This window comes from Arachis ipaensis, chromosome B05 (assembly GCF_000816755.2).
Source record: "Arachis ipaensis cultivar K30076 chromosome B05, Araip1.1, whole genome shotgun sequence".
Classification (NCBI taxonomy): domain Eukaryota; kingdom Viridiplantae; phylum Streptophyta; class Magnoliopsida; order Fabales; family Fabaceae; genus Arachis; species Arachis ipaensis.
In genome coordinates this window covers 47,261,355-47,270,981 of record NC_029789.2, presented here as the reverse complement: position 1 = coordinate 47,270,981, position 9,627 = coordinate 47,261,355, and positions in this window count along the sequence as shown.

The window sequence follows — 9,627 nt, the reverse complement described above, 5'->3', positions numbered from 1 at the left end:
AGTTCTCAATTACTTGCCAAGAGGTTTCTTGCATTTTAATCTTCCTTGCTTTGACATTTAAGTGCTTTGACTTTTATTGCTTTGATGTTCAATTTCTTGTATGTTTAGTTTTCACACTCTTGGTTGAGAAATTGGATGTTTGGGTGGAATTGAGTTGTGGATGTCCATTCCGCATTGTGTGAGAATAGTTAATTGGTTTGATTTCCATTGACGCTAGTCTTTCACTAAGTAATTAGTGAGTTGACTAGGACTTATGGATTGAGATCAATTACACTCTTTGACTAATTCTCAAGGAGGATTGATTGATTTGGATTGATTCCACACAATTGCCATGTTTATGGTCCATAACTAGGATAGGAAACCTAGATTACCCACTTCTTGCCAAGAGTCCTTTTTAGCACTTAATTTCCATTTCCATTGCCTTTACTTGCTTTCATTTAATTTTTTGCATGCTAAGTTACTTCCTTGATATTTACATTCCCTTGCTCTCTTGCATTCACAACCCCCAATTCCCTCATAGCCAATAAATGTACACTTAATTGCAACTCCTAGGGAAGACGACCCAAGGTTTAATTAATCTCGGTTATTTTGTATTGGATTTAATATTTGATCTTGAGAATTTATTGTTGGACGATAGAATTCTATTTTGTGAAAATCTAGACTAACAATAGTTCTCATTGTCAAATTTGGCGCCGTTGCCAGGAATTTGCAATGGTGTATGTTTTTGGCTATTGTAAATATGTTAATATGTAAATAGCTTACTTTATGATTGTCTTTGTTGATGGTTAGGATTGGGATCCCGGAGGACATTGAACATTCTAGCATTGGTGGGGGAAATCAAGCACAAGCCACCGTAGCAAGGGCTCTCCCAATTGTCTAACTTAAAGACATTAAATAAAAGTGCTTGGTAACATTGTTCTAACTCTTCTCTTTGTATATATTTTGGCTTAATTACATGTTTGCTTATTTTGGTTAGCTTAGGATTAGTTAATTTTGAGTGTAGATATGTTAATTTTAGTTTGGATCATGAATTTATAGGTTCTTGCATGTTTTGGTGTTGGGTTTTGATTGAGCTAAGGCTTGGTGCCTTAGAATTTTTAAGAAATTTTTTGGGAAAAACAGGGCATGTGCGTGCGAATAGCCTTGTGCGCACGCACACAACAACAAATTTTCACTTCCTGTGCATACGCACCCAACTGTGCGTACGCACACAAGCCTTTATACCCCCTGTTCGCAGCGCCAGCACGCCTTGTGCGCGCGTGTTCCCCTATTTTCTGTGACCTGTGCGTGCGCACCTTCTCGTGTGTACGCACGCATGCCTTTTCGCGCTTCTTGTGTGGCCGCATAGACGTGTGCATCCGCACGCCAAATTGCAACCACTCTGGTGGGAGCGTTCAAACAGCCTGTTGATGCCAGGGCATCTTGGCTAGTTTTACTAGCCATTTTTCTATGCTTTAAGTTGGTTTCATGCATTTTCTTAGGAAATAAGAAAGTATTTGGTTGAAATTGCATTCATACCATGATTCAAGCAAACATTGTGAATTTTGAATGATTTCATGAGAATTATGCATAAATTGAATGATAAAATAGATGATGCATGATCTCATGGTTAAGAGCAAGACTTTGATGCACTTTGTTTGATTGATTTTAGGTAACAAGAAGCAGAGAAGAGCCACGTTAGTGGCTACGTTAGTACCACTAACGTGGCCATTAACGTGGAAGGAAGGAAAGTTTGGAACGTTAGTGGTAAAAGTAAACACCACTAACGTTAGCGAAGGGCAAGAAGACCCACGTTAGTTTCCACTTTAGTTACATTAACGTGGAAACTAACGTGGAAGGAAAGGGAAACTCCAACGTTAGTGGAAAAAGTGAACGCCACTAACGTTTGCGAAGCCAAGAACACCCACGTTAGTGCCACTAACGTAGGCATTAACGTGGAAGAAAGGAGGCAGTTGTGAAAGTTAATGGAAAAAGTAAACGCCACTAATGTTTGCGAAGCAAAGAAGGCCTACGTTAGTGGCCACGTTAGTGCCACTAACGTGGGCAAAATCTCACCCGGCAACCTGACCATGCCTTCTTCAAACAAGAATAACTTGAACCACAAAGCTCCAAATGAGGTGATTCCAGTGGCATTGAAAAGTAGGCTTCCAGAGCTTTCCAAGCATATATAGCACTACATGGTGGACACTAAATTTGAGGGAGAAAACCTGCCCCGAAACTGCAAAGATGAACATGGTATCAACCTGTAGTAAGGCCAGCTGACCTCTTCACCTTCCAAGAAATGTAACTCGAGTTGTAGAGCTCCAAATGATGCGCTTCAAGAGGCGTTGGAAAGTAGACATCCAGGGCTTTCCAAAAATATATAATAGTATGGGGTGGAAATTAAGTTTGAGCTCCAGAACCTGGCAATATTAATCCCCTGAACGCTAACGTTATTGGCACTCACTTTTGCCAATAACGCCAGCGACTACACCAGCGACCCTGTCCCCTTCAAGGGAGCATAATTTGAGTTACAGAAGTCCAATCGAGGTGATTCTAGGTGCGTTAGAAAGCTGACATTTAGATCTTTCCAACAATATATAATAGTCTACAGTGGGCATGAAATTGGAGTACAAACAAGAGGCATCTTTTAAGCCCCAAAAACAATAACTGGGTAGCAAGTGTGATGTTAGCCACACTAACTTCAGCACTCACGCCACGCTTGTAGCGTTAGTGTGGCTAACGGTAGCACTAACGATTAGCACCTAGACCTCAACTTGATTCACTTCTCTTTCAAGGACCACCCAACCACAAGGAAGCAAGCCCACAAGTGTCAACCAATCAAGGTCACAAGAAGCATCGAGAATAGAAATTTTTATTTAATTGTAATTTACTTTTAGTTTCATTTCATTTTTTAATTTAGGAGAGCCTATATAAAGGCCTTAGTTTTTACATTCAATGAAATTTGGGATTGGAGGGGGGATTCTGTATTGGGGTCTTCGGACTCCCTCCCCTCACACACTTTTCTTTCTTTTTCTTTCCTTAGTAGTAGTTCATTTTATAGTTTGTAATTTTCCAATTATGAATGTTGAAGTCTCAATTTCAGTTTTAATCTTCATCTTTATTTTTCTGTACTTCTTTTCTTCTCTGTTGAATAGAGCAATGAACAACTAACTCTTTTCATTGGGTTAGAGAGCTCTGTTGTAATTTGATGGATCAATTATAGTTTTCATTCTTCTTCTTCTTTCTTTTCTCTTGATTTACTAGAAAGCTTTCGATCTTAATTCAATTGGTTAGTTGTCTTGGAAAAGAAACTCTCCATAATTGGATCTCCTCTGAGCCTTGGAAAAGGGATGAGGAGATCATGCTAGAATTGCTTTCTCATGTTGGACCAAATTGGGGTTTGGATGGATATAGTGACATATAATCCTACCAAAACTTTGATTTGGAAATACATGTGGTATAATCAGTGACCAAACTTCATCTCTTCCTATGAGCAATTAAATCAAGGAATTGGAAAATTGTTCAAGCTTAGAGAGATTGGGTTGCCAAGGAATTGGGATCCAATCACTTAAGATTGCCAAGGAGATCAATGAATGCATTGATTGAGGAAGAGATGAGAATGAACTTGATCTGGAGGATTGCAATATCTCTTGATCCCAATGTTCATTTTATTTTTAGTTCTTACATTTACTTTTCTTGCCATTTTACTTTTCTGCACTTTATAGTTTTTCCTTTACATTCATGCAATTTACATTTCCTTGTTGCTTATCACTTCAATCTGATGCGTCTAACTAGGATAATTAATTAATCATTGATTGTTTAATCCGTTAATCCCTGTAGATTCGATCTCACTCTATTGTGAGTTTTTACTTGACGACAATTCGGTATACTTGCCGAGGAAAATTTTGTTGAGAGACAAGTTTCCGTGCATCAAGTTTATGGTGCTGTTGTCGGGGATTAATTGTGATTAACAAACTACCGGTTGATTGATTTAGTAGATTAGACACTTTTCTTTTGTCTTTATTTTCTTTTGTTTCTTTATTTTCTTTTGCTAACTAACTGTTTGTGATATTGCCTCACTAAGAATCCCTCATTTATTAAAATGGAGATTCTAATTTCTTTTTGTGATTATTGTTTGAGACAGAGCTTTTTGCAAGAAAGAAAGGAGCATCCATCATATTTTAGTCAATCAAATTTCATGGAAAACTCTCCACCACCACAGAATGATTCACTTTACTATGCTCATGATGGGTGGGAGTATCAAGAACATGAAATGGGGTACTTTCCAGAGCCACAAAATGGTCCATATTTTAGTGAAATTGATCACTACTCAAGTTGTGGCTGGAAAGATCAAAATCAAAGATATTTCACTCATTCATACCCCATTCATCAAGAGCCATCACCTCTCAATTATCCAACCTCACCTCTAAGTTTTACATGCCTAAATTCTTCATCACTTGAGTATACCTCAGCACAAAATTCTGTCCCAAATCCATACAATTCATTTCACCATCCACAAAACTCAATCCACTACCCACAAGAGTCATACCACTTTCAGAACACACAACCACAAAACAACAAATTCCATTCACAAGCCAACCCTGACCAACCATTACAACCTACCCAACCTCCTTTAGATAGACTTGCTAGGATGGAACTCATCATTGAAGAACTAAAAAAAAGTAGAGAAGAAGAGAGACTCGCTAGGATAGAACTCCTCCTTGAAGAAATGATAAAGACAAACAAAGAGGAGAAAATAGCAAAAAGAGACCATGAAGAAAAATTGAGACAGAATGTACAACTCTATTCTGAAGAATAATTCATTGAAGAGCTGAGATCACAAAGAGAGACCACTTCACTCTCTCTAGAAATAGAGGAGTTCATTCAAAGGTCAAGAACAAGGGAGGAATCAAAAGAATAAGAAAAAGAGGCAGCCATACCAAGTGAGATTCATATGAAGAAGGAGGAGGTTGTGAGAGTATATAAGCCCAAAGCTCCATATCCACAGAGGCTACTAAGGGTGACAAAGGAACATGCAAACTCACTCCCAAAAGGCTCAATACAACATCATGCAGAAGAAAGGGAGGAAGTCAATCAAGGGAGTCCACATTACTCCAATAAAACAGAGAGTTGCATAAAGGATAAGTTCATTGAACCACCAATTCAAGAAGCTCTTGATGAAGAGGATGCTCCAACCATCATACAACACCCAAGTACTGAAATCAAGGTGGTGAAGGCAATCAACATGAGCACTAAAAAGAGGATGGTGACCAAGAAAAGAAGGACAATATCCATGAAGAAGAAAAGTTCAACCAAAAGCTATCTCATCCCTACCCCAACAAGCAAGTTCACTCAAGCTAACAACAAAAGAAAGCTTGCTGGGGAGAGGCACTCAAAACAAGGGGCATTAACTGGCTCCTCTTTCCTCTTGAGGTCATTCCTCTTAACAAACTGGAAGAAGAGGAAGAAAGTCATGAACAACATGTCAAGCTAATGACATTAAAAGAGCGCTTGTTGGGAGGCAACCCAACCATAGGTAACATTTTGTTTCCTTGCTTAGTTTACTTTCAATAATTTGGCATATGATTGCATTCTAAGTTTGGTGTTGCCATGCAAAAACATGATTTTCAATCTTCACTGGGTATTTGCATCATTCTAAAATGAAAGTGTCACACTAAGTTTGGTGTTGCCACTTAACTTTTATGCAAAGTACCATGCCAACACCACTTATTAATGCCATCACAATGTTTTTGTTTTTAGTTCTTGTGCCTTTATTGTGATCCTTAATCTTGCTTGCTGAAACACATGCATACTCACACTTTATTCTAAGACATTCATGATCCATCATAAACCCCATCACCACTGTTTTACTTGTTGCTTGAGGATAAGCAATCATTCTAAGTTTGGTATGGGAAGGGGAAGAATAGGAGGAAAAGGACAACAACAATGAAGATGAACTACAAGGTGGTAAAGTTCCTTTTTTCTCTTACTTATTTCCAGCACTTTAATTGCATGATTGTCTTCTATTTTCTTTATATGCATGTGTGATTACTCCTTGTGAAATAAGCATAGTTGATATTTAATTTGTAACATGTTGCTCTGATATCATGATTATCATCTTGAACTTTACTTGCACCCAATATCTCTAAGAATGCAACAAAGAAATCATTCTTTTGAAAGGAAAATGTTGAAGAATTCTATAAATCTTGGGGCAAGCAAAAGATTAAGAAGAGTGGAGGTTCTGATTGTATGATTGTGTATTGAGGTTGCATGTTTGTGAAAACTTGCATGGGAGCTCATAGACAAGAATTGAAGTTTAAAGAAGTATTATGGAATTTCTCAAACATCTATTGATCCAAGAAGCAGCAACAAAAGAAAACAAAAGAAAAAGAAAAACAAAGAACAAGCCCAAGGCTCTGAGTATCAATTACTAGGAAGAAAAAGAAAGAAACAAGAACTCAAAGAGTTATTGTCCTAGTTAAATGCTTGTGGTGGATTTGTGTCAAAGAGAGAGGCTTGAGCAAGTATATCCTAAGGGGTGCTTCAACACCTAATACCTTAGACTAACTGGTTTGGGAGTATTGATTGAAAGCTTATCTTAAAAAGCAGCTTTGAGACATGATACCAAGAGTCGAGGTGAAGATACAAAAAGAAAAGAAAAATGCTAGAAAATAAGTGCTGCTTCAAAGGTGACAATCTATAAAGAGGATTCCATAATATCATTTGAATGAAAGTCCTAAGATCTAAGACTTCCAAAATGTAAGGACTAATGAGCACTGGAATCCTTGCATAAGCATACAAATTAGAGTTCACCCCACTGTCACTTATTCACTTCACCCACTAAGGCATCATAAGCAATTCTTCAATACATTCCAATTAAGAGAATTCTTTGTGCATAGTTCTTTTCTTGCTTGGGGACAAGCAAGATTTAAATTTGGTGTTGTGATGCCAGGGCATCTTGGCTAGTTTTACTAGCCATTTTTTTGTATGCTTTAGGTTGGTTTTATGCATTTTCTTAGGAAATAAGAAAGTATTTGGTTGAAATTGCATTCATACCATGATTTAAGCAAACATTGTGAATTTTGAATGATTTCATGAGAATTATGCATGAATTGAATGATAAAATGGATGATGCATGATCTCATGATTAAGAGCAAGACTTTGATGCACTTTGTTTGATTGATTTCAGGTAACAAGAAGCAGAGAAGAGCCACGTTAGTGGCTACGTTAGTACCACTAATGTGGCCATTAACGTAGAAGGAAGGAAAGTTTGGAACGTTAGTGGTAAAAGTAAACACCACTAACGTTAGCGAAGGGCAAGAAGACCTACGTTAGTTTCCACGTTAGTTACATTAACATGGAAACTAACGTGGAAGGAAAGGGAAACTCCAACGTTAGTGGAAAAAGTGAACGCCACTAAATTTGCGAAGCCAAGAACACCCACGTTAGTGCCACTAACGTAGGCATTAACGTGGAAAAAAGGAGGCAGCTGTGAAAGTTAGTGGAAAAAGTAAACGCCACTAACGTTTGCGAAGCAAAGAAGGCCTACGTTAGTGGCCACATTAGTGCCACTAACGTGGGCAAAATCTCACCCGGCAACCTGACCATGCCTTCTTCAAACAAGAATAACTTGAACCACAAAGCTCCAAATGAGGTGATTCCAGTGGCATTGGAAAGTAGGATTCCAGAGCTTTCCAAGAATATATGGCACTACATGGTGGACACTAAATTTGAGGGAAAAAACCTGCCCCGAAACTGCAAAGATGAACATGGTATCAACCTGTAGTAAGGCCAGCTGACCTCTTCACCTTCCAAGAAATGTAACTTGAGTTGTAGAGCTCCAAATGATGCGCTTCAAGAGGCGTTGGAAAGTAGACATCCAGGGCTTTCCAAAAATATATAATAGTATGGGGTGGAAATTAAGTTTGAGCTCCAGAACCTGGCAATATTAATCCCCTGAACGCTAACGTTATTGGCAATCACTTTGGCCAATAACGCCAGCGACTACGCCAGCGACCCTGTCCCCTTCAAGGGAGCATAATTTGAGTTACAGAAGTCCAATCGAGGTGATTCTAGGTGCGTTAGAAAGCTGACATTTAGATCTTTCCAACAATATATAATAGTCTATAGTGGGCATGAAATTGGAGTACAAACAAGAGGCATCTTTTAAGCCCCAAAAACAATAACTGGGTAGCAAGTGTGACGTTAGCCACACTAACTTCAGCACTCACGCCACGCTTGTAGCGTTAGTGTCGCTAACAGTAGCACTAATAATTAGCACCTGGACCTCAACTTGATTCACTTCTCTTCAAGGACCACCCAACCACAAGGAAGCAAGCCCACATGTGTCAACCAATCAAGGTCACAAGAAGCATCGAGAATAGAAATTTTTATTTAATTGTAATTTACTTTTAGTTTCATTTCATTTTGTAATTTAGGAGAGCCTATATAAAGGCCTTAGTTTTTACATTCAATGGAATTCGGGATTGGAGGGGGGATTCTGTATTGGGGTCTTCGGACTCCCTCCCCTCACACACTTTTCTTTCTTTTTCTTTCCTTAGTAGTAGTTCATTTTATAGTTTGTAATTTTTCAATTATGAATGTTGAAGTCTCAATTTCAGTTTTAATCTTCATCTTTATTTTTCTGCACTTCTTTTCTTCTCTGTTGAATAGAGCAATGAACAACTAACTCTTTTCATTGGGTTAGAGAGCTCTGTTGTAATTTGATGGATCAATTACAGTTTTCATTCTTCTTCTTCTTTCTTTTCTCTTGATTTACTAGAAAGCTTTCGATCTTAATTCAATTGGTTAGTTTTCTTGGAAAAGAAACTCTCCATAATTGGATCTCCTCTGAGCCTTGGAAAAGGGATGAGGAGATCATGCTAGAATTGCTTTCTCATGTTGGACCAAATTGGGGTTTGGATGGATATAGTGACATATAATCCTACCAAAACTTTGATTTAGAAATACATGTGGTATAATCAGTGACCAAACTTCATCTCTTCCCATGAGCAATTAAATCAAGGAATTGGAAAATTGTTCAAGCTTAGAGAGATTGGGTTGCCAAGGAATTGGGATCCAATCACTTAAGATTGCCAAGGAGATCAGATGAGAATGAACTTGATCCCAATGTTCATTTTATTTTTAGTTCTTACATTTACTTTTCTTGCCATTTTACTTTTCTGCACTTTATAGTTTTTCCTTTACATTCATGTAATTTACATTTCCTTGTTGCTTATCACTTCAATCTGATTCGTCTAACTAGGATAATCAATTAATCATTGATTGTTTAATCCGTTAATCCCTGTGGATTCGACCTCACTCTATTGGAAGTTTTTACTTGACGACAATTCGGTATACTTGCCGAGAGAAATTTTGTTGAGAGACAAGTTTCCGTGCATCACTTGTGCGCGTGAACCCCTGCCTCTTACGCTCTTGTGCATGCGCACAGACCTGTGTGCGCCCGCACACGTGATCCTTTCCACAAAAAAGTCCTTCTGTACATACGCACAGCCCCGTGCGCACGCACACGTCTTGATTCCTCTTCTGCCTGGAGCGCTCGCATAGAGTGTGCGCTCGCACACCTTCCCTTTTCCGCCTAGTGTGCGTACGCACACATATCTGTGCGGACGCATGCCCCTGTTT